Source organism: Podarcis bocagei (genome assembly GCF_964188305.1).
Source record: "Podarcis bocagei genome assembly, chromosome: 2".
Taxonomy (NCBI): domain Eukaryota; kingdom Metazoa; phylum Chordata; class Lepidosauria; order Squamata; family Lacertidae; genus Podarcis; species Podarcis bocagei.
Genome location: NC_138126.1, coordinates 74187705 through 74213840, shown reverse-complemented (window position 1 = coordinate 74213840; position 26136 = coordinate 74187705). Strand labels below are relative to the sequence as shown.

Below are 26136 nucleotides of genomic sequence, written 5' to 3'. Positions count from 1 at the left end.
TACTTTGAAAACATGCCCACCTGTCTCTATAAACAACACAGACAGGAGCTACTGCTTTGGATTTCATAAAGGTGTGTACAACTGCAAACCATTATGCACAAAGGCATGTTGTGAATAAAACCCTCAGTGCATTTCAAAGGCTACATGTGTACACAGCCCACAAACACTTATACTCCACTCACAAGCCACCCCTACCACCAGATTCCTTGGCAAATGAAAACACTATTTCAAGTAACAGAGACCCATTTATGTTAATATGCAACATGCGTATGAAGATTACATAGGGACACACTTGCCTCTGGACACTTAGAGCTATCTAACTTGAAATTCAATCAGGTTGTTTTGGATTACATTTTTATCACTTTCCTTCTTGCTCTTTCTCCATTGCTTGTCAGACACACAAACACATACTCTCTCCCTATTACTCATCCTTAAAAGGTAACATTTTCTAAGTTACAAGAAAATTGGTCTGGAAAACAAGTTTCTGGCAGCTGCTCTCTGTCAATTTCTGTCCATGAGTCAGCAAACGGCTGTGTAAACGCCAATGCTCCACAATACTCATCAGGCCCTGGCAGTGCCAAGGCCCTTCCCACTGCCAGGGAGACAAATCCATCATCTAGAGCTGCTGTAAAGACAGCACTGACATTTAAAACCTGAGGGCTGCCTCCATTTCACGGTGTGCCTCAAAGACTTCAGGATTGCAGTGCAAGAGGTAGGAGGGGAAGTCTTCAAATTCCAGTAGCTGCTTTGGTACCAAACAGTCTCCTTGTCAAATGAAAAGGAATTCTGGTGAGGTTGTGCGAAAGCTGATTTGTCTCCATCTTTTTAAGAGTAACAAAGGTCTGTGGAACTTAGGGGCTAAGTGCTCTGTTGTGGCCAGAGCTTTTGTGGACTAGAGCCCATGCGCAACTGACATAATAGGTTCTACTCTAGGCACAGGCAGACATGTGGAGGGCCACAGGTTCCTCACCCTGCCTTAGAGACATGAATGAGTATATTTGATTTCAGGAGGAACTGTTCTGAGCTCATTCAGCACACCCCACAATATACTTCTCTCAGCAACCTGATACACACAATTTCAGGGGTCTAACTGGGCTACTCGATAGTATGTGGCTCTCCAGACCTCTCTGTCTAGCCCAAAGAACTATATCCAGGCCACACACCCTCAATGGCCCTGTTTTACAACCTCCATGAGGGTTCTTGTCTGGCTGGAATGTGCCCCTCAACTCCAATAATGCTTCTCACTTGCATGGATGGAGGATAGAGAGTAGCATGCGAGTAGGAACAAGCCTACTGTGCAAAGGTAAAATTCACATTAGTTGCTCTGTTCACTTTTGCCTCTGGTCTAATCCACCAATGGCATATGGCCCGCAGAAGGGGATGGGACCCTCAGGTTGAAAATGGTTCCCCATCTCTGCTATTATAGAGATAGTCCTGATCCACCAAATGCTTGCAACTTGAATGCACAACCAGAACCAAGCACTGTTTGCTCAACCCTAGTCTTGTCATTAACCCCAGGTAACAGCTTAAGACTTAAATATTAGGTGCCCATAAATACATGTCTTAAAAATAAAATTTAAAAACAACATAAACGTGGGATTCTGTTTGCAACTGGGATTACAGCAGGCCCTCTGCAATCCTGGACCATCTCCCACAGTTGCAATTAGCAACAGAGAGTGGGAGCTCCCATTAGTTAGAATGCTGGCGCTCAGGTGGTGGTGCATTACAAATGAGAAGGCATTTGTTTCCAGGGAAACAAACTGATCTTTTCTACATCAAACAATATTACACAATTACATTCTGCATTCAAATTCCCAGCATCTAGTTAAGATGTTCAGAGATGAGACAGAACATTACAAAAGAACAAACTAAATCCCGGCCGCAAAGGGTCAGCAAATATAAGGATGGAAGAAGCCACAAAATAAGCCATCTTGGAATAATCTCGACACTGGAGGCAGTTCACTCTAATCATGCCTTATTTGCTGGTGTGTGCCTTGAGAGTTAAAAACCACTTCTTGTATCATATTATCATGACTGAGAATTTCCCTCTTCTCCTTAAGAATTCTCTTCCTCCATACCAACTGCGTTCAACCCTGAGTTGCCAAGTCCCCATACCTTATTCACTGAGAGGCTCTTGTCCCATGAGGCAGCAACTTCTGGAAACTAGCAGCTGCCTCCCTGCTTCCTACCATCTATTCACAGTGCCCTTTTCTCCTGGAGCTCCAAAACAGGGGTGCAGCTGGGTAATTTTAGACTCTAGACTCAAATTTGTAATCTAACCCTGCTGCCTTTGGGGTCTCCGGCCTTACACTCCCCTTCTTTAGGTGGTATTGCTTCATTTTCTTCAAAATATGTGGCAATACAGTCCTACTGGAATGGGGTGGGTGGGCTTTTAATGATTGTGTAAGACAGGGGTCAGCAAACTTTTTCAGCCGTGGGACCATGTGGTGGGCTGGAGTATATTTTGAAAGAAAAAAAAATGCCCCACAAATAACCCAGAGATGCATTTTAAATAAAAGCACACATTCTACTCATATAAAAACACGCTGATTCCCGGACCGTCTGTGGGCCGGATTTAGAAGGCGATTGGACCGCATCTGGCCCCCAGGCCTTAGGTTGCCTACCCCTGGTGTAAGACCTCTCCCCCAAGCTGGTTAACTGAAAATGTTCCCTTTAAAACTTCACTGTGACCAGTGATCATTTGGGGAAATACGAAGTCATGGTGGGAACATGCAATTTCATATGGATGTTCTTTCCTCAACCAGACAGTTCACATTAATCATTCTGAGGGGCCTGTTTGGCCTTGTTCACGAGTGTTATGGTAGCTGCCATAAATCAGCACCACCTGGGCACAATTCCAAGCAGAAGCTGCTTGTTCAGAAGGAAGTTGTAGCATGGTGTCGCCCATTTTAATTACCCCAGCTAATCCATTCAGGGCAGGCCCCATTAGGATTGTGGTACAGTTGCTACTGCAAAGTAGCTCCACAGGGCTGGCTCACACATTCCATTAGTAACTTATAGTTATCAGGATCTCATAAGCAGTTTGACTCGTGGGTACTTACCCAGGCCACTGTCTCTTAGGGTTGGCTGCCCATGCTTGCTCAGGAGGTATCCATGTGATCCTGGCTACTCATGTGCTCCAAACATCCACACTGGGCTAAGTTCAGGGTGCTGGTACTGCTATATAAAGCCTTATACAGCTCAGTACCAGGGTACCTGAAATATTGCCTTATCCCTTCCATACCCAACTGATCACTGCACTCCACAGGTGAGAACTGTTAAGTACAATTGACTTAATTGACACTGAAATGAGAACACCTGTATATTAATGAAGTTCTAAAATGAAAAATAGCTAAATGTGTGTTGGTGAAAAGGTTTAACTTGGTGTGTGTCCCCCCCCCCCAAAAAAATGGGGCTATATTAAAGACAAGGAGAGTACTCTGAGCTCTTGCTGAGTTAATTATTAACTGATGGTTGTTCTCTGGCAGCTAACATGTGAGTGAACCTTTGATCAGGTGATGAAGGTATTGAGTTGCGAATCTCTATTTTGAAGGGAGTTGCCTTTGAGTCCTTTTCTCCCAAACTCCATGGAGTGAAGATGTAAAGGAAGCTCTCCTGAAGGGAGCCAATGCAGGCTGGAATGCAGGCGGTGGAGAGGAGAAAGAGAGACCTTTGCTTATAGGTCATATTTTGTAAGATGCTGAGCCAGTGCCTATGGATATTTTTGGATATTTTTGGTTGCATCTTTGATGCTTCTGTTTTATTTTGCACAGTTCTGCTAGTAAAATTTGAATAACATTTTCATGGGTCTGGACAATGCTTCATTTCCAAAAGGAGTCAAATTTATTGCATCTAGGCACTTCAAACTGCACAATATCTGCAACAAGGACATCCCTACAAATGCAATCTGATCAGGAGGTTCATTCTGTGTGATGTTAGAATTGTGCCTTCACCTGCGCTTTGGAGCTCCTGATATGAGGTTTTAGTTGTTAGCCTCCATGTTGTGTCAGGAGTGAACCAAGGATGAGTTTGGCTAATGCGAAAGACCCTGGCTTGACCTTAGGTGTAGTATTGCCATTGGTTTTTCTATGCTTGATCTTTTTGCCAGCATCGAGGATCCAGAAAGTTCGTCTGACTCACTAGAAAGCCAACATGCAATAATTCTAATAAGATAAAATGACTGGAAAACAATAGGTTAGCTGGGGCAGACTTCTGGCATCTAAAAGCCCCTGCATCTGAAGACAAATTTCCTCCATCAATCAGAAAATCCACAAAAATGTAGATGCAGATCAGCAGAACAATAGCATCTGTAGGTAAAACAGCATGACTCACCAGAAAGCTGTTTGCCACAGTCATTGTTCTTAATAGGTAAATCCATTCAGGAGGACTGTCCACTATGCAAACATCCTGGATGAGTCACCCTTGTTGTGGACATGTCCCAATCTACTTCTTACCTTTAAGATTGGGTTCTTCTCTCCTGAAACCCTTCCCCTATGTGCAAGCACATCTACCTGGATTTTGCCCCCTTCTCATTGGTTATCATGCCAACTCACTGAGACACACTTTTGAATCCCCTACAAACCCTTGCAAGCCCAGATTTTAACCTTGCTCTGTGTGTGTGTCATCTCCATGACTTCTGTGTCTATATGCCATCTTTCTGGAGATCCCCTCTGGGTTTCCTCTCTGTGCACCCCAGGAACACCTTCAAACTTGCTGCTGGACTTCAAACCTAAAGCTCAGCGAAGGGTCTGTGCCTGTGACCCTGTTTTACTAATAAAGACCTGAAATCTCTTTGGCCATAGACTCCTGAGCAAAATGCCTGGGTCACTCACAGCTCTTTTATTGTCTACACTCACATGGTGTCAGGAGTACTTTAGCCAGAATGGAAAATGAGCAAGGTCCCAACTAAAGAAGAATGGCAACTTAAGCTGATGGAATATGCGCAGCTTGCAAACCTAACATATAGAAAAAGAGAAGAAGAATACTTTATTGGAAAAGAGAAGATTGGAAAATGTTTATTAAATATACGGAGGGGAATTGTGTGCACTTGAAAACGCTGGCAGCATTAAGATAAATACAACAGTGTAAATAAGTTTTGATGGATGTAATAATGGAATACTGAATGTTTTAGTTTATGTAAAATATGCAGGGATATATGGTATGCAAAATGAACCATGGAAAGAGAAGAAGGGAAAATATTGATATTATAAGGATGTTTAAGTAAGTATTCAAAATAGTAAAAGAGAAAATTTAATAAAAATTTTATATATATATATATATATATATATATAGGTTTTGGTGTCTTCGGGTGTCTTCCCGTGTAAGAGTTGGGGTGTCTAGGCGACGTTTCGACGAGGTCTCACTCGTCATCTTCAGGCTGGTGCTTTCGGCTTCTTGTTACTGGAACAGAGCAGGGTCTCAGTGTTTGAGTTCCTATAAATACTGTTGAGGGGGTGTGGTGCAGAGAAGAAGTTCCCAGGTTATTGTGCCTTTTCTTCTTTTGTTCCTTAATTACTTGGGGGATATCTTGAGTGATATCTTGAGTGATATTCTGAGTACCACTTAGGTGGGTCATTAAGTGTGGATTAGTTGCTATAGCTTTCGTGTCTTGACCTTTTGAGCTTGTGAAGAGATTTTTCTGAGAAGATGGCTGTACTGCACTGAGTTGTGCTCTGGCTTGGCTTCGTGTATAGGGGCGAGCTGTGGTTTTGTGCCCTGTGCCAGCCAGATCTGTGTAGGGATTGCAGGGGGGTGCAGCATCCGGAGGTGCCACTATGGTTTGGCTACCGGATGGAGTCTGTAATTTATCTGTGGAGAGGGTCTGGGTTTGGGTCTGGTGTGGTTGATAGGTGATGGCGTTCTGTGTGCCTCTGGTCCTGGTGTCGGTTTTTGTGGGGAGGGCTAATTTCCAGATGTCTGGCAGGCGGGACGTGTCGTCACGCTTGTTCATGTTGTGAGGGTGTTTCTCTATCTCGATGGCTTCCATGATTATTCTCTTGTGGTGATGTTCCATGTTAAAGAGCAATTTGGAATCTGCAAAATTAATTTCGTGTCCTGTTTCTTTCATGTGTTGGAAAAGAGAGGAGGTTTTTTTCTTCTTTTTTGACGGCATTCTTGTGTTCTGCGATACGTGCATTTATTCGTCTGTTTGTTTGTCCAATGTACGTGGCTGGGCAGACTTTGCAGGGTATTTCATAGACCCCTTGGTTTTCCAACTGGATTTTATCTTTGGGGTTTCTGAGGATATTGGCTATTTTTTGGTTGGTGCAAAAGGCTGTTTTGATATTGTGTTTATGGAGGATTTTGCTGATTTTGTCTGTAGTGCCCTTGATATAAGGAAGGAGGGCCATGCCATTGTTTTCTTCTGTGTCTTGGTTTTTGGGGGGTGTTTCTTTTTGGATTAGCTTCGTAACCCTGTTTTGCTGGTATCCATTGGCGATTAACACATTTGAGAGATTCTGTAACTCAGTTGTCAAGTGGTCTTTGTCAGCCAGGCGTTTGGTTCTGGAGATGAGAGTCTTGGCTACGGAGTTTATTTGTGCAGGGTGGTGGTGTGATTGTGCATGTAAGTAGCGGTTGGTGTGTGTTTTTTTTTCTGGTAGATAGTGTGTCCTAGGGAGCCATCAGGTTTTTTGTAGATTAGGACGTCAAGGAAGGGAAGTTGGTTGTTGGCTTCTATTTCCATAGTAAATTGTATTTTGGGGTGTAGGCTGTTGAGATGTGTGAGGAAGCTGTCTAGTTTTTCTTTCCCGTGTGGCCAAATTACAAAGGTGTCGTCAACATATCTGAGCCAAAGTTTGGGTTTGTGTTCTGACTTGTCTAAAGCATTGGTTTCAAAGTGTTCCATGTACAAATTTGCGATGACCGGTGAGAGGGGTGATCCCATAGGCGCTCCTTCTATCTGTTTGTATCTTTGTCCATTGTGGATGAAGTACGTGTTGGTTAGGCAGTGGTTGGTCAGGTCCAGGATGTATTTGGGGGGATTGTATTTGTTTTGAATGGCTGTCAAGGCTTCATTAATGGGCACTTGAGTGAAGAGAGATACATATATATATATGGAGTACTTTAGCCGGCACTAGAAGAGGTGAACTTTGCAACACTCTCTGTTTTTAGTGCTATTCCCTCCTTTTTAGTTTAGAATTCTTATTTAAGACAGAAGTGTGAGTATGTGAGTATGTTTGAATATTCTTTTGTGTGCCTGACACTGTACCTAGATATACATGCTGCTGTGCAGTGTTGTTAAAAACTACATTTATAATTATCTTCTTTTTCTATCATCTTTGTTTGGGTATAAATCCCTAGCCTCAGATACCTGTAAATAGGACAGCACTCAGTTTGACGCTACCTAAATATCCGTTTTGGGGGAGCATCTTTCCAGGACCTATTCAGTATCTTCCTCTTCCAACAAGTGGAGGTTTTTATCCAAGTCTTTATATAGATTGGACTACAATTGTGTTTTTATTGTTACATTGCTTCAGGATGTTTTATGGGAAGCAATTCATAAATGAAAATAAATGTATGTATGTATGTATGTATGAATGAATGAATGAATGAATAAAAAGTTATCTATGTGGTGTGGGAGTGAGCCATGAGCGAGCAGATTTGGGGCAACAGCTTCATAACAAGGGTAATGAATGAATCGGGCCTTTTTATTAATTTGCTTGAGCCATTCTGGATGTAGCAACACAGTTGGCTTAGTTAGCAAGTGAAGGGGAAAGGGAACTTTGGGATCACTTCATTTTGCAATTTTTTTTATATTCATCTGAACAAGCTGAGTTTTTCAGCAGATTCTGGCAAGTGTAACCAGTCACAACTCCTTTGACAAAGGACCATTTTTTAGGGGCTGAAGTCAACGCAAGTTGGTTTCTTCAGCTTTTTTGGCAAGCCAAGTCAGGTTTACGAAATTTCTGTCAAGAGTCCAGACTGCAGCCTGACTCATCTCCGTTTCTAAAGTTCTGTTAAGATATGGCAGCTCACATTTTCAAACCAATACTGCATTTGAGTGCATAAAACAGGGTCCAGTGACTAATTCTCTTGTCAGGCAGAGCAGTCCAAACCTCCTTACGCTGGGCTGGGCGAGGTGTTCCTCTATTCAGCTCTGCTGGCTGAACTTGCAGATGAGAGGCCTATTGGCAGTTTCCCCACCAGCAGGAAGCTCCAAAACAGGATGTTCTGAGGACAGAAAATGAGCAGGGATGAGCCGGCCCAGGATCCTGAGCTCGTCTCACAGCCATCATACCATGACCTTGGCTCTAATTAGGAGTGAATCTGTCCAAAGTTTAAACTTCATTGCATGAACATTTTAACTAGGGCCTCACCTACAGAAATTTGCCTCTCCGCAGAAACACTCAGCTGTGTTATTCCTGCAACTTACCAAAAAGCCAACTAGGAGTGATTCTAAAATGCAAACAAGTTACTTATTAGGGTAACAATGAGGAAGTTCCATACAAACTAGAGAAGCAAAAGTTAATGCTGATGCTATCTTTAAATTGCCCTGACTCTGGGATAACTGACTCTGAAAGTTTGTGACACCCAGTAGCACCACACGATGAGGCAAGAGCTGACTGCATGACCCTCAGTTTGGAAACTCGGATGTTGAGCATAGAGAGCCAAATAGATCCTCTGCTACTGGTTTAGAATTCAACAGATGGACAACACTACACTACAAAAAAAATGCCTGATTGAGCTCTCAAATGGATTATCCCTTAAAAACTGGGTACATCACGCTGCCCAACTGATGGGCAAATATGACCTCTCAGTGACTGAGATCAAAGAACTTCCCTTATATTCACAGATAAATATTTTTAAACAAACTGTAAGGGCAGTAGCAATTAAAAATGACCTAAACTTTATGTACACATCCACATGCGCCCCATTATATTTTAAACTTAGAGAGGCCCATGAACAAACACCTTATTTTAATGAACTGACTTTTGTACAACTTCAGAAAGCTTTTACAGAGTTACTATTAAATACAATAAACTCTGATAATAGAAATGGGAGACACAGAGGCATACCAACAAACAAACGTGTTTGCATTAGGGGATGTCCTGAAATAGAGGACCTTACGCATTATATCTTGCACTGCTCCTTATATAATGAAGCAAGAGAATAATTTTTAGCACCTACAATGACAAGGTCCCCTGGCAAGAACCCCCCTGACATGATTTTATATCTCCTCGCAGACATAGATAAGTATGTGACCTGGCGTGTAGCACTCTTTGCAACTGCCGCTAGGAAAATTATATAGCAAATTATATAGCCAAGATAGCCACCAACTGTAAAGGAGATGAATTTATTTGGCCCTACCTACATCAAGCTATATTCTCTCTTTATCACCAAACTCCAAATATAATTGTACATTGTATTAATTAACATTATTTTTAATATATTAGTGGCCATGTGGTGATTTTAGCCTATAAATTTTATTGTTTAAAGTCTTAGCTTGTATATTATGGTACTTCTATAACTCTGTTTAGAGTAGGTAATGTCTTGATAATATACCGGTAAATGTTTTAAGTTTTTTGTATTAACCCAGCATATTTCCCTTTAACTGTTGAATGATTCTGTGTACATTGCGGCAGCCTTTGGCTATGTGCAATAAAACTAACTGACTGACTGACTGACTGACTGACTGCCTGCATGACCCAAACAAATTATGTTAATGGACCTCACTGGCTCTCATATTTTGTACTACCTGCTATGATTCCTGCTGGCACCTCTTTTTAGTCTTGAGTTTTGTTTTCATGTGAATCCTAAATCTTAGACTCTTTGATCACCTTGGAAAGACTTCCTTTGTTTAATCAGATTAAATACTTTGTTAAGAATGAAATCTGATGGGATGCTTTGCTGTAGCCCTGTGTGTGGCTTCTTTAATTATATCTGATATTCTTGATATCAGTGTGAGATCCGTGTAAAAAAAAAAAAAGTGGCAAGCTGTTGGTCTGAGAAAGTGACATTTGCTTACCAGCCTTAGTCACGTAATATGGGCCAGGGCTGCAAAATGTTTTATCCTTGGCACAGTCAATATCCCTTGACTCCAGGGTCTATTTTTAAATTTGCACTTTCATAAAATTGAACTGAAGTCTCTTACGCTTGGCTGGTTGGCATCAAAAAAACAGCAGCAGAATTGCAAATTATTTTCAGTACTCACCTCCTTGACAATTACTTCTAATGTCTTCAGACATTATTTGTGTTTGGCAATACCTATGGAGGAAAGGAAACAGTTGTATGTGAAGAAGCAATATCTTTCATCCGGCTGTGAAGTCACTCTCAAGGACACTAATGACACTGTCTGAATGGTATACGAACCCTCCCTTCCTCTTGTGTCATCAGCACTATAATAAATTTTAGCCCATCTGTTTCAGCCACAGTTCATAGGAAATATACAAAGCACACTGAAATGCTGTATTGCTGTAACATCAAATATGCAGTTCATACAGAGCAGGACTGTGGCACCAAATTTAATCACATTTTAGTCAGCACTAAAGCAATGGGTGTGACCTTTTCGCATTACTATCTGGCATCAATTGCAAGTTTGTTTTTTAAAAAACAATAACAAAACATTTAATTCTTCTGTGTGGGGCCCAATGAGGTGCTGGGGCATTCAAACCATCAATGACCCAGGAGAAAAAGTTGTGTGAGCATTGTAGAAAAACTGTTGTACATGGGCAAAGTTGGGTGTTATAAAGAGATGTTTGTGAAAAGCAATATGATGAGCTTATTGGAGCCTGGAGATTGTGTGAAGCAGCACTGCTTGGGCTAGATGGATCTCTATAAATATGGTCCATAAATAGCAACACCCTAGTGGTCCCGGGCCCTAAGGAAGTTAGATTGGCTTCAACCAGAGCCAGGGCCTTTTCAACTCTGGCTCCAACCTGGTGGAACGCTCTGCCTCATGAGACCAGGGCCCTGCGGGATCTGATTTCTTTCTGCAGGGCCTGTAAGACAGAGTTGTTCCGCCTGGCCTTTGGCTTGGAGCCAATTTGATTCCCTCCCCCTCTTTCTTTTTTCTTTTCCTTTCTCCTCCTGTGATGAGGCTGCATTTTAATATTTTAACGTTTCAATATTTTAATGTTGTATTTTAATTTCGTTTTTAAGTTGTATTCATTCAACTTGTTTTTATTATTGCTTGTTAGCCGCTCTGAGCCCAGCCTTGGCTGGGGAGGGCGGGGTATAAATAAAAAATATTATTATTATTATTCCCTCAATTAGCACAGTTGCAAACACACAGGTGATCACAAAGACACCATCCATTTCCATGACTTCTTTCCCTTCGTTTGGGATGAAACTAACCCCCGCCCTAAAAGTATGACTCTCCAGATTTGAAACAATCATCAGAATAGTGGACCTGGGGTCCTTTACGAAGAAGAGTGGGATATACATTTCATAAATAAATGAAATGAATAACTCTTACTTTGTTAGCTAACTTGCACCATATTTATTTCTGTTGAACATCTCTTGCAAGACTATGTATTCCTACCCCTGACATCTTTGTTAATGATAACTGTTATGTAGTGTATTTTCACCCTGGGCCAACAGGGGGATACTGTATATAGTGAGTGTGGCTCCTGGCATCTTCCAAAGCCTTATGGAGCGTCTCCTGCAAGGGCTTCCGGGCGTGGTACCATATTTTGATGACGTCTTGGTGTCTGCAGAATCACACCAGCAGCTGTTCGAGCGCCTCCGTGCCGTGCTGACCAGGTTCCAGGAGGCCGGGCTCAAGGTAAAGAGGGAGAAGTGCCTGATTGCCGTTCCACAGGTAGAGTTCCTGGGCTATCTTATCGATGCCTCCGGCCTTCATCCAACCACATCCAAGATCCGCGCTATCCAGCAGGCCCCCACCCCAAAGGACAAAACGGAGTTGCAGGCATTCCTGGGGCTGCTGAACTTTTATAACATGTTCCTGCCCCACAAAGCCACTGTGGCAGAGCCTCTTCACCGACTCCTTAGCACTAAGACGCCTTGGGCCTGGGGTCATCGAGAGACGGCGGCCTTCAACGCAGTCAAGGCTCTCCTTTCTTCAGACAGTGTACTGGTACAGTACAGTGAATCCAGGCCGCTGGTCCTTGCCTGCGACGCCTCACATTTTGGCATCGGTGCTGTCCTTAGTCACCGTTTCCCAGATGGAAGAGAAGCACCGCTCGCCTACTTTTCCAGGACACTATCTCCGACGGAACGGAATTACAGCCAGCTCGACAAGGAGGCATTGGCACTTGTGGCTGGAGTGAAGAGGTTCCATGAATACCTCTATGGCAGGACTTTTGACCTCATCACTGACCACAAGCCACTCCTGGGCCTCCTCGCCGGTGATCGTCCGACTCCACCGGTCCTCTCACCGCGCATGCTGCGATGGACTGTTTTCCTGGCTGCCTACCACTACCGGCTCATCCATCGCCCGGGAAAATCGATGGGCCATGCCGACGCCCTCAGCCGTTGCCCTCTTCCAGCATTTGTGGAAGACCCGGCTCCAGCTTCATCGCTCCTTCTGATTGAGGATCTTCCGGCAGCGCCTGTATCGGCTGCCACTGTGGCCTCCGCGTCTGCCCAGGATCGCACCATCAGCCGGGTGCTCAACTGGGTGTGGAGGGGGTGGCCACAAGGGCCTTTTGCATCGGAGTTCCAGCCCTTCGCAACCAGACAACATGAACTCTCAGCTCATCACGGCTGTCTGCTGTGGGGAGACCGCGTCGTGATTCCCCAGGGACTCCGTCAGCGCGTCCTGGAGGCTCTGCACGTTGGCCACCCGGGAATTGTCAAAATGAAGGCGTTGGCTCGGTGTTACGTCTGGTGGCCTAATATGGACGATGCCATCACTGCCTGGGTATCCGCCTGTCAAGCGTGCCAAGAGTCGAGGCCTGCACCACCGGCAGCTAAGGGACACACCTGGGAGACGCCAAAGACACCCTGGTCGAGGGTACACATCGATCTGGCTGGCCCTTTTCACGGTCGGACCTTTATGGTAGTGGTGGACGCCTATTCCAAATGGCTGGAGGTCCCCCTGATGCCCTCCACCACTACCGAAGCTGTCATCCGGGTGCTGCGAGGCCTGTTTGCAACGCATGGGTGTCCTGATGTCCTTGTCTCTGACAACGGACCGCAGTTCACGTCAGGCACGTTTGAGCGGTATCTTTTGGGACTGGGCATCCGCCATGCCCTAACGGCACCTTTTCATCCATCCAGCAACGGGCAAGCGGAAAGAATGGTGCGCTCGACAAAAGAGGCACTGGCGCGCCTGGACCGGGGAGACTGGCATGAGCGGGTCGCCGAATACTTGTTCGTGCAACACATCACGCCTCATGCGGCCACAGGGAGGAGTCCTGCTGAACTGCTTATGGGCCGCCGCCTCAGGTCACCGCTCGACCGGCTACACCCAGACTTTGCCGTGGCTGAACCCCCAGGCTGTGCCAACGCGCCACGGTCATTTGTCCCAGGAAACCAGGTCTTTGCCCGGAACTATGTGGGGGACATCCCTTGGGTGCCAGCCACAGTAGTGGGAGTCACTGGACCTCGCTCGTACCAGGTGGCACTCGAAGACGGACGTTTGTGGCGACGGCACATAGACCAGCTTAGGCGCAGGGTTGGCGACTTAGACACTACCGAGGTGCCCCCAACTGCGCTTGCGGCTCCAGAAGAGACACGTACAGATGGTGAGGCCCCACCTACACCTCCCTCGCAAACTGCCAGCGTGGAGCCGAACCAAGCCGTCTCAGAACAGACTCAGACCACTCCACTTGCGGAGGCTCCACCCACAGCAGTGGATCCAGGGGAGTTGGTTCCAACGCCACCTAGGGTCGCACCACAGCCTCAGCGAGAACTGTGTGGCCCTCCGGACTTGGCTACCAGTCCCCGGCGGTCTGGCAGAGTTTCCAAGCGGCCAACTCATTTAAAGGACTACGTTGTTGGACAGGTATCACTGTTGGTCTAAGTATGGGAAATGTAACCGATATGCTTTTGTGCCTAATTGAACCATTACGCGTAGTGCTGTATATAAGGAAACCATTACGATTGTAACTAACGCCTTATCTCGGTGGGGAGGGGTGTTATGTAGTGTATTTTCACCCTGGGCCAACAGGGGGATACTGTATATAGTTTTCACTCAGGTCTGTAGATAGTTTTCACTCAGGTCCGCGGCAGTTAGTTTAGGCGGGAACTCTGAGCTGTTGTGTTACAATGTTGACAGCCGGCTGCCTATAAATACAGGCCGGCTGAGCTGTTCGCAGTCAGTTCTATTCCAGCTTATCTTAATAAAAGAGCTACTTGAAGAAATCGCTGTGCCGGCTGCTATGTCAACCCACTACTTAATAATAACATTACTAGACTCCTGGCTGAAAGGTAGACTGTAGTACATATACAAAAATAAAAATAAAAATAAAAATAAATGAATGATTCAATAAATACTTCAGTTGGGCCTCTCAGTTACTTCATGGAGAGCCCCTGCCTACAATCAATAAAATTCGTATTTTCTCTCTGGAAATAAAAAAAGGTATATTTTCATACAACTTCCCTGACAAGACTCTATTTTGGGAGAAAGATGGAGAATGTTCTTTTGTGTGCAAAATATGTGAACAGGCCCTATAATTGTGCATTGCCAGAATCCTGTGTCCTCATGCAGCATCCTAAGAACAGCCACAATTCTGCTGGCACAGTAAAGGCTGTGTGTGAGACAGAGAAAAAGAGACAGTCAGACAGAGAGACTTTGTGTTGCTTATAAGAAGCCAGGACCTGTACGTATCTCAGTTATATTTTGCTAAATTGTGCATCTATGCAGTCTCATGTTTAATACTGGTGAAAGGATCTCTCAGGTAGGAGTTCTGGGAAAGACTCTAATGAGCTGTTGCCAGTTAAAATACTCAGGACTGTGCTGGGTGGATTGTTAATCTGGGTGTAAAGCAGCTCTTTATAAGCTTGGATGTGTGTGGTTCCCACAATTGAGAAGATGCACTGCATGTTCTTCCTGGTGCTAGAGCCTCTGAAAAGGAGGGTAGAATTAAGCCATAAATTACGTAGTTACTCTTGTCAGATACTTGCATGGACGCTTCACCTTTATGCTTGAGATCTTAATCTGAATCATATTTTTAATTAATTAATTATTTTCAACAATTTATATACCACTTGACTATGCAGTATACAGGAGATTGAAATGAGTTTAAAAATGAGTTAAAACTGTAAAATCTGAAATAAATTAAAATAAAACAGTTGTCAGGAGCTGTAGTCCAGGGATCAGCAAACTTTTTCAGCAGGGGGCCGGTCCACTGTCCCTCAGATCTTTTGGGGGCCAGACTATATTTTGAAAAAAAACAATAATGAATGAATTCCTATGACCCACAAATAACCCAGAGACGCATTTTAAATAAAAGGACACATTCTCCTTATGTAAAAACACGCTGATTCCCAGACCATCCGCAGGCTGGATTTAGAAGGCAATTGGGCTAGATCCGGGCCCTGGGTCTTAGTTTGCCTACCCATGCTGTAGTCAGTAATAAAAAAAAAACCCTGATCAGTGAAGTTAATTCTTTATTCAAAGAAACAAAAACAGCACAGACCTAGTAATCAGAACAACTCTTCCCAGTAGGTCTTGCTCCAATGAGGCAATTGTGAGGACTGAAGATCCCTGCCTTCCCACCGCTCTCTAAGGTTCCTCCTCCGGTTCCTTTCCTAGCAGCCTAAGACTCCTTTGTCTTGTCTCTCTTCACTCTGCTCTCTTCACTTCTCTGCATGTTCTGGGAGACATGGGAAGAGGGGAGCTGGTTGCAGGAGGAGTAGGAGACTTCCTAGATTCTTCTGCAGCCTCCCTCATCTCTATCTTCTCGCCCCCACTCCTCTCCTTCCTCTGAGTCTGGACTGCTCTCTGCCAGAGCCTCTTCTTGCTCACTGTTGCCTCTTCAGCTTTGACACCTCCTCCTCCAAGTCTGTTCCCTCTTCACCCTCTGACCACTCACCATCGACCTACCAACAATTCCCTGGCTCTGAGCCTTCCTCCCTTCAGAGTTCCTTTGGGGGTTCCCCCAGCTGGTGCCTCCCATCGCTCCTGTGCATCCAGTCAGTCCATGACAGTAGTGAACTGTCAGTAGTGTTGAGTTATGAGACCCAAAGGGTCTCCAAGCAGCCTCTATTGGTCCAAATATATATGCATAAATACATTATACTATAGAAAAGGAAGAGGGAGATCATAGAGGACATTAATATTTCATACAGAGAAAACAAAAACAAAAAATACCAGCATAAGCTCCCTCAGAACAGTGACAGAAAACATTAGCAGCATGCAAACAATAAACAATGGTTTCTCTGCTTATCTTACTGGGCTATATAATAAAATTGCGATGCTGTTGTCATGCTGCAGTTTATGTGGCCTCCAATAGCGTGAAGACAAAACAGCAAGCAGGTGATCGAGCAAGCAGGGCAGGGGGCCAAGGCAAACTGTTTAAAGGAGGGTGGGAGGTGCTTCCAAAAATGGTTTGGCAATCCATTCTCAGATGTGCCTGCCCCTCTCCTTTAAAATAGAGTGGGGGTGTGCTGGGAGAGGGAGTTGGTCAAGTGTAAAGGGAGCAGTGGTTGGCTAGGTGTGTGGGAAGCAGATGGGCAGGCAAGTGGGGTTGGTGAACAGAACAAGCAGGAGTAACAGCCCCGAGTACATAAAAAGAACATAAGTAAAGCCCTTCTTTAGCAGGCCCAAGGCCCATCTGGTTTGGCATCCTGTTCTCTCGTTGATGAACCAGATACAGGTGGGAAGCCCACAAACAGGACATTAACACAATAGCAGTTTTCCCACCCATGTCCTCCCCTCCTGCAACTGATATTCAGAAGCATATCACTTCTGATACTGGAGGTTGTATACAGACATCATGACTAGTCTCCATTTATAGTTTTACTGTCCATGAATTCGCCGGAGCCCCATTTAAAGTTGCCCAAGTTGGTGGCAAATTCAATAGCTTAACAATGCACTATGTTTCTAGATTAACTATACAGAAGTGAGGATTGTAACAGTGGATTCTGGTGCCACAGTATGGTCTGTATTTTTACCTCATATTCCTGTTCAGAAGGCTCAACCAGAGAGTGCATGCAGGTGTGCATAACATAAGCCTAACAACCTACAATAAAGAAGAAAAGCCACTTCTGTAGGGACAAGCAGGATTGGAAAAGGTTTGTGTATTTGTGTGTGAGAGGGGTATGTGAGAGGGGCGGGGAAGAGAATGCAACTCTTTATTTGCACATTGTTTCCAGACAACATCTCTATTCTTCTTAGAGTGGGCAGACGAAATATTTAGACAACTGAGAGGCAGGAGAATGTTCAACAACAAAATTCAAGGGGCAATTTTGAGAACTTGAGGGAAGAACATTTATTTCAGCTTTAGTCTAAGCTATCCTTTCACACATTGCTGACAGACAGGACAGCATGCTCAGGGGAAATACACCCCATAATAACTGCTTGCTGCCACTACATCAAATCATCCTTGCTGGGAGGAATGTACAAGCAAGGTCAGTGCTGCGGGCACCAGGGTAGAATCTTGCCCAAATCTGAAAAGAAAGCTCTAGTTGGTTTAAGCCAGTTAGAGCAGTGTTTCCCAACCGGTGTTCCGCGGCACACTAGTGTGCCGTGAGACACCGGCTGGTGTGCCGTGGGAGGGAGGCGGGCGAGTCGGGCGCCTAGGAGAGAACAAAACCAAGTGAGCAGCGCGCGAGAGGGAAGCGACCCGAAAAAGAAGCGCGTTCGGAGTCCGGAGGCACTTTTGGGGCTGCGTACGAAGGGGGGGGGCACGGACGGCGGAAGGGGGCGGGGCGCGGTTGCAGAAACCCGCCAATGCTTCCACCTCATTGGGAAAGGGAAGGGGTTGGGCCACCTAAAACTCTCCGCCGGGGCCACATCCTGCCTCCCAGCCCCCTTTCCTCCACCCACGGAGGGAGGGATGTTTTTAACACACCCCCCCCCCTCACAACCCTTTGGTAGCGTTTCTCCAATCTGAGGCGAGCGCCCGCCGACGCCCCCTTCCCCTGCTCAGTCGCGCAAAAACCGAAGTCTCCTCCCTGCCCCTTATTCCCTCAAACCCCGTTTCCATAAGGGGGGGGAATAACCCCTTCCGTCGCGCGCAAAGCCCAGCTCCCTCCGCCCTTCGCGGTCTCCTCAGCACTTCAGCCAGCCGTTTACACTCTCGGAGCCACTGGGCAAAACTCGCTCTCAGAAGCGCGCGCGCGCGGAGAGAAAGAGAGAGGGAAACAAAGTTAACTTGTGGGGAGAGAGAAAGAGCGAGCGGGAGCTAACTTGTGTCCAAAGGCAGATACAAAGTAGCCCCCCCCGCCCCGAAGGCGACCTCTCTTGCTCTGCTCCTCTGGGGTGGGGAAACCAACTCCACCACGCGGAGCAGCCCCGAGGCGGGGAATTTCGCCCCTTCGTAATGCATGTAAATGAGGCGGGCGCAAGGGGTGGGCGCGGAGAGGAACTCGCGCCTCTGAGGCCGCCGCCTCCTTCTCCTCCTCCTCCGCCCCCCCCTCAAACCCAGGCGGCGGCGGCAGGAGGCAGCAGCGGCAATAACAGAAGCAGCTGCGCTGACAACAACACGTGTTCGCTCGGGCACCATGGAATTCGAGGAGCTGGGGATTCGGGAGGAGTGCGGCGTGTTCGGGTGCATCGCCTCCGGCCTGTGGCCCACGGAGCTGGACGTGCCCCATGTGATCACGCTGGGGCTAGTGGGGCTGCAGCACAGGTAGGGGACACGGCGGTGGGGGGGGGGAGACGGTCTGGGGAAGCGGGGGGAGGGTGGGTTGCTTGCGAGACAGCGGAGGAGGAGGAGGCCGGCATGTCCGGGCAGCAGCAGCAACAGCAGCAGCAGCAACTCCCGGCGACGGCTCCTCCTCCGCCCGCTATCGCCGCCACCAGCACAACAGCCGCCGCCGCCTCAGCTGCCGCCGTCCCTCAGTCCCTCGCTCTGCTGCCTCCTCCCACCCCGGCAAGGGGAAGGGAAAAAACTTTCACTTTTGTGCGTCCCTCCCGGCGTGACGCTGCGCGCTGACGTCACGGGGCGGGGCTTTAATGGTGGTGTGCCGCGCGATTTTTTTCCGGTAAACAGGTGTGCCGTTGCCCAAAAACGTTTGGGAAACACTGAGTTAGAGAAGCATGGAGTGGGGCTGTTTGTCCTGGCATGGCGGCTCCTGTCCCTGTTCTTAGCTAGCTCTGCCTTTGACACACATCTGGCATTTTGGCCTTGGGCCCAGAATCCCAAGTAATTTTCCAAACCCTGCTCCCTGAGTAGGCGAGGGGGGGGGAGTGTTGGGGGGGGGGAGAAGGAGGGAGATCAGTTTCCTTGTTAACAAAGGCTAACAACAGACAGAGCTTCCTGCTTAAATCTCAGTCCGTTACCCACCTCCTCCCTGTCATCTGTCTGCTCATAACTGCTGGAGGAGAATGCTGTAGCAAGTTCACCTGAGGGGGTGGGGGAGGAGGATAGAAGCAGAGCGGGAGAACTGATCTCTCGCAGCAGATAGCATCATCTTCCCTGTGAAATGAATGAGTCATCTCTGCAACACACTTTGCCTCTGTCAGCCAGAGACACGGGGTCCCATTTCCCTGCCTGCCGAAGCAGCCCAAATGTGCATCAGCTTGACAGCACAACCCCCCTCCTTTTGAGCCACTTTTTTCATTTGTTTTTTAATGGTCGGCACCTTTTATTTTAATATACACACACACACACTTTCAATTATGTTTGCTCTTTTGATCTGAACTAGTCACTTTAAAGGACAGATTATTTGTGCCTTTTATAGTACTGGCACCATACAGGGCGGCCAAGGGCCAGTAAAACAAAACACATTGTTTATTTAACTACACTAAAAAAGGGTGCATGCGAAATCTAGCTGAAGTTCTTTACTGCAGTGGCTGCAAAGCTCTTTGCAGCTCTTGGCTCAAGCTGCTTTGGAAAGACAAGAATGAAGGACGTTTTTCTCCCAGCTTGCGAGTGGGAGAAGAAGAATAACCCTCTGCCTCACCCTGCCACCAATTTCTATCCAGCCTCCCCCACCCACATAGGCAAATGTGGAAGGATGACTCAGCACACCAAAGCAAAATATATTGAGCTGTCTCAACTCCAGTGCCCCCCCCCCTGCAATCTTCTCCTTTTTCTGAGCAGCTGGTAAGGCCTTCAGAGCCAGGGGCAATGGACATTTGTTGGCTCCTGCATTTCCAAGCGTGAGAATCCAAGGAAGAACATATGCCCTTGGCATGAAAAGTTCAAGCGAGCCCTGCTTGGCTGAGGTCACAGAACAGTGGAAGCGAAGGGGACTGCGCCAATCAGCACTAAGTGACATGTGAATACCAGGAGATGAGATGGTGTTTAATGATGCCATTTCACATTTTAGGGCTGGAGTGGGCAAAGATGGGTGGGGGGCCCTCAGCAAGATCCATGAAAGTCCATGAAAACTAGTTGGCGGGAGTGGGGGTAGTGAAAGAGTTTCAGTGGCCATTATTAGGCGAGCAAGGACTTTGCTAGACACATTAGATACAACATAGGAGCCAACTCCTAGGGGCCTTGGGGGCTTTGGACCCCACAATAAAATACTTGAGGGGGCCAGGCCTCCTAAAGTTGATGGGCATTGTTATTCAAATGGTGTGTGTGCACTGCATCATGTAATTGATTATGTGAGCGGGGCTTATCTGGGCCTCCACAATATCTTATTCAAGTTGGCACCCCTGAGATACAAATATACTGTGAGTGAAGACTAGAGAAGAAAATGAGGTGCTAGACCAGGCTTCCTCAACCTCGGCCCTCCAGATGTTTTTGGCCTACAACTCCTATGATCCCTAGCTAGCAGGACCAGTGGTCAAGGATGATGGGAATTGTAGTCCCAAAACATCTGGAGGGCCAAGGCTGAGGAAGCCTGTGCTAGACAATGTTGGTGGGAATGCCTGGTATCCCTCCTTATTACACGGAGTCGTTCTTGCTTAAAAGTCCACTCTTGAATAGTGTTATGGATGTTCAATATTTGTTAAGCTGATTGCTTTTTAACAGAGATGATTGGTTGATCTTTCCTCGATGGGAGAAAATAAATGACTCATTCATTAAAAAACCCCAAATCTATCCGCAAAATGGGGTCTGAGGGTGTGTGCTCAGGGGTATGTGTGTGAGAAAAGAAAGTAGTTGGTCATTTGAATTAGGACAAAGAGATAAGCAGAGAGAATTTAATGTTTGTAACTGGAGGAAGCAGCTGGGAAAGAGGTTGTGCCGTTGCTTTGTGAGATCTGAAGCAATGTTTTTAATAGGCCAGTCAAAATGTCACAAAATACTGGGTGTGAGCTTTCGAGTTATCCAAAATTCTTCATCAAGCCAGATGGTTTGGGCGGGGGAACACAACTTGACTGATGTGGATGCCATAAGGTCTGAATCTGATCATAGTCTCTGACGGAAAAATTCATTGGAAGCCAAGATCCAAGTTTGGGGCAAGTACTCTTTGGTGAGAGAACCCCAGCAGAGATTTAGCATGGCAAAACATGTAATGCTTCTGAATGTCAGTTGCTGGAAACTAAGGGAGGGGGTCTTGTGTTTCTGTTCTGCTCCCTGGTTTCACACAGGCATGTGGTTGGCCAATGGGAGAACAGAATGCTGGACCAGAGGAGCCATTGGACTGATCCAACAGGCTTTTTTTTTGTTTATGTTCTTAAGCAGCCCAGAAATGTTAGTGGATCATGTAATTATATACCTTAATCACTGGTGCCATTGGACTTGGGGTGGAGTCAGGTACTATTCTATTCCTGTTTAAGAGAGACAATAAAGTTATTGCCTTGCTTCTTCACTGACATGTCTTGACCATCTTTCTTCACATCATTTGATCCTGCCCCTAGAGGTGAATGTTGTTTTCAATAGCTAAAATGGCTTCCAACAGAATAATGCTGACTGCTTGAGGCAATGCAGAGTCCATTGACAGTGTTTTCTTTTTAGTGCCGATCTTTAAAGCTTACTGTGACTCATTCCCCATGCCAAAATAATGCTAATATGTATGTGACAGCAGAAAACATTCCCACATAGCAAACAGGCAGCGTTCATTGTATATTCTAAGAGCTCCTTTTCTAAGGCCATGCTGCTTTTCCCTTTGGACCCCTACTATACCTCTCTCAGAGGCTCATTGGCTGTGCTCCTAACTTACATTTGATCTTGTCAAGCAAAGGCAGGAAGTGTCAGGTTGCAATGTACATGTGTGACAGAGAAGAGGAACAGATGCCAACTGGAAAGGGAAAATATACGAAGCTGCTCTACAGCAAGTCATACTATTAGTCCATTTAGCTTAATATTGCCAACCTGAACTGGCAAAGGCTCCCAGCCCTATCTAGGGACACCAGGGATTGAATATGGGACCTTTCACATGCAAAGCATTTGCTCTGCTACTGAGAGAGGGTTCTTCCCCTGTGTTGCTTGAGTGGGATGGTGGGTGTGCACAATGCATGTATCTGAGCTACTTGGCTTCCAAAGCAGAAACATTTGAGAATGGTCCCTTTCTTGAAAATGGTACTGTTTGAGCCTCCTCCCAGAAGAATCGATGACACAATTTCTCAGGATGCAGCCATGGGGTAATTAGCATCTTTGTTATTATTATTCCTTAGGTAGTGTATAGTTGTGGATCATTTGCAGGGAACCAGGTGCACAGAGGTACACTTAATACCCGGCGGAAGGGCCTTTATTTCTTAATGATCATTACAATTGGCTCTTGAGGAATCGCTGAGAACATTAGGAGAGGCAATCATGTTGGATAGCTGCTCTGGGGTGAATGGAGCTGAGTCTTATTAAATCTTAATGCGAGCTTTATTCCTGGGAAATGTATAAAGCAATTAGGTAGAAAATTCTAATGATTTAATTAGAAAAATGTCTGGGAAATGCTGTGCCACGTGACATTGCCGTTGTGGCCCGATCCTATTCTCAAGAGGGAAAGGCCAAATCTTGAAACACAATATCTGAAAAGGAGAGTGGAAATTTAACTACTCCTTCCAATAAAGTTGCAAGCTCATCAGATCCCATCCAGCCTTAAGATAGTAAGTGGGAGGCATTTTAGCACACCCACTTGAATATTCTTTTCCCCAAAATATTGGGGAATATTCTTTCCTTTCTCATTGCTATAGGCTAGCTAAGATGGCATCTTGGTGCCTTCGGGACCAGTTGAGTGGTCTATTTCTTCTCCTCCTCACCTCACCCTCTTCATTCACAGTGATGATCTTACAACCACTCCCCAGCCATTCACAGTGCCAATTTGTGGTGGTATTTGGAAACTACAGGTCTCCTCCAAAGCAAGCAAAGGAGAAAGGAGCTGGTGGTACTACTTGGGAACTCCTGCATTAGGGAAAGAGACATGGCTCAGTGGTACAGCAAATGTTTTGTATGCAGAAGGTCCCAGGTTCAGTCCCTGGCATGTCCAGGTAGGTCTGGGAAATTTCCCTGTCTGAAACCCTGGAAAGTCATTACAGACAGTACTGAGCAGTGGTCTGACTTCATATAAATCAGTGCCTTCTGTTTCTGCCTGGTCTATATCGTAATTTTCCCATGGAGCTAGAATGTGGTTGCTGTTCTTTAAATCATAGGAATTCAACATCATCAGCACAAGCATTCCTTCTTGCCTGGCAGAATGACCCTCCCTCTCTCCCCACTGCACCCTGTTCTGGGGACTCTCCTGCTTCCCCCCCGAGCCGATGGGAGGAGGAAGGGGAGGAGAGGGGAGCAAAGTCCCATTGCATTATCAGTGGCACACTGTTGTTGGGGCTATGTAGGGGAGATGTTGCGGAGTGGTAAGATGTGAAAGAATCTGCAGTGGTGGTGGTTGTGGGGAGAGAGGGTGGAACTGGATGGCCATAATCTCACACAGCATTAGGCATGTTTCAGTCTCTTGATCTAAATGTCCTTAAGCATCTCTATGGAGTCGCAGTCATAAATTTTGTAGGTCTTTTCAGCTCTATGATTTATGAACTGTTAATGAGGCCTCTCTAGTTCCTGACCGTACTTTTTACTGATTGTGTGGTGAAGCACTAGCCCTGCACAGATAGACCCCACAACAACTATATTTAACTGTAATGTCTCTCTTTTTGGAGTGTAATGAAAACTTTAAAGGCCAACACATTTTGTGTGGGCTAGGATCTAGACAACTGGAGTTTGGGGGCATGTCTTAATGTAGGGTGGCCATATTTCAAACAGTAAGAATACAGACAGAAAAGTTGTTGAGCCATTTTTGGCAAAGTTGTTGGGTTTGGGGGGAAACCGGCCAAAGCAACACTGCCAGCGTGGGCTGCCATATAACTGGATTTCCCCGGATCCCCCCCTTTTTCTGCTGATTTCCACCCGGACACTGCTGCTGACTGCAGTATTCTGGATATGTCCAGGAAATGCTAGACGTATGGCAACTTTACTTAATGGTCTTCTTATAGATTAAGCTCATCTCACCGATGGCATTTATATCTCAGTCTGTTTCTGCTCTGCGCTGTCAGCAAAAGAGAGATAAAAAAGTGGAAGATGACTGATTGCTGAGTCATCCTTTTCTTTTGCTCCACTTCCTGTCACCTGCTACTACTACTACTGTTAATCCAGGAACTTTGAGTTCAGCCTAGAAAGGCAGAGGTATTTATTCTTCCTTTCAGGCAGTATTTCACGCTGTGCTGACAGACTGCAGCATGCAAGCTGTGTACTAAGATGCCATCTTCTGGAAGCTGACAGTTGCGAGTGAATTAATTGTGACAGGAGAAGAAACTCTGCAGACTGGCTAAGGCATCAGGAAGAAGTAAAGGGTTGTCTCCATGAGCTGTTGGTGCTCTTTTCCTTTTGTAGTGAATAAGCTGAGCTTCATCTTAGACCACTTTAGCTTGTGGGTGATGAATCAGCATTAACACTAAGATTGCATGGACATGTAAACACAAATCAGGACTCAAAATGATTTTTCCTCTTGTGGTTTGAGCCCAGCTTCTCTCTGAATTTGTGACCCATTTGATAGACGCACTGGCCAATGAATCACATTCTGGCTCCTTATTCTTTTTACTCATGTTTCAGGCAAACTGTCCAATTTTTAATTTGTTTACTGTTATTAAATGCAATGTACCTTCACCCTCTTCTTCTATTTTCCTTTAAGGGCAGAATAAAATTTTGAAATGTTGACAAAAATTTCTTTGTAGAAGAAAGAGGAAGTTAGTAACATCAGCAGATCCCAACCAATCAGTGCTACCCACCACCAGAAATTATGTGTCGCCCCCCCCCCCGAACTTGATTTCAGGGAGTACTTCTTAGACTCATAGAATCATAAAGTTGGAAGGGGCCATGAGGGTTTCTGAACAAAGCATGGTGGATGCTTCCACTGTGGGCTCACTGCTACAATGTGCACATTGAGATTAGGCACAGGGGAGGAATGCTATTCAGTTCCAATTTAAAACATATATCTAATTCTCACAATATACCTAATTCTCACTTTCCAAAAAAAAAATGTGAACTGAAACACAGCCATCCTTTCAAATTTACACTTTCTGAATTATGCAGTGCATTTCTCCAGCAAAGTAATGTGCATAAAAATGCATATACAGTGGTACCCCGCAAGACGAATGCCTCGCAAGACGAAAAACTCGCAAGACGAAGAGACTTGCGGAACGAATTAATTTCGTCTTGCGAGGCACCACTGTACTAGGATAAAGTGTTTGTTATTATATTAATTTGCAAAAATGTGTATTTTAGGGGAAAAAATGTATTAAAAACTGCATATTAGGAGCAATTTGCACTAAATTGCTATTGAATTTTCACTTTAAAAAAAATCACAAACTGATATGGAAATGTGGACAACTGAACTTAAGAATGGGAAAATGAGAAAACATATTCAACTGTCCTTAATATAGACACATCTTAAAATACAAAGGAATGGCTAATGTGCAATCAATTTTCAAAAAGGATGGTTTAACTTCCTTTGGAAAAACCACTCTTCTCATCTCAGTGCCTCCAGGTGTCCTACTGTAGATGTCAGTAAATGAATAAATCTTATCCATCTACTCCCTATTGAACTAGCTAAGTTCTTTCAAGGCAGATAAGTACATAAGAGACACTACCAGACTATGCAGCATCTTAATACTCCCCCCAGCCAATCTTGACCAAAGGGATTTGAAGTTCCAAAAGCAATGGAGCATCCATTGCCCATGAGTTC

The 26136-nt window shown here is 45.5% G+C and overlaps 1 long non-coding RNA gene across 2 annotated transcripts; it reads right to left on the bottom strand.

Annotated features, from left to right (window-relative positions):
* Window positions 1–7536: 7536 nt before the first annotated feature.
* On the bottom strand, window positions 7537–15906 carry LOC308582505. Of its 2 annotated transcripts, none has more exons than XR_014005714.1 (3): window positions 15546–15906; window positions 10154–10206; window positions 7537–8172 (listed from the first exon to the last, which is right to left on the bottom strand). It is a non-coding gene; the product is annotated as an uncharacterized lncRNA (long non-coding RNA). The 2 variants fall into 2 exon arrangements; XR_014005715.1 differs by lacking the exon at window positions 15546–15906 and adding an exon at window positions 11417–11502.
* Window positions 15907–26136: the final 10230 nt, after the last annotated feature.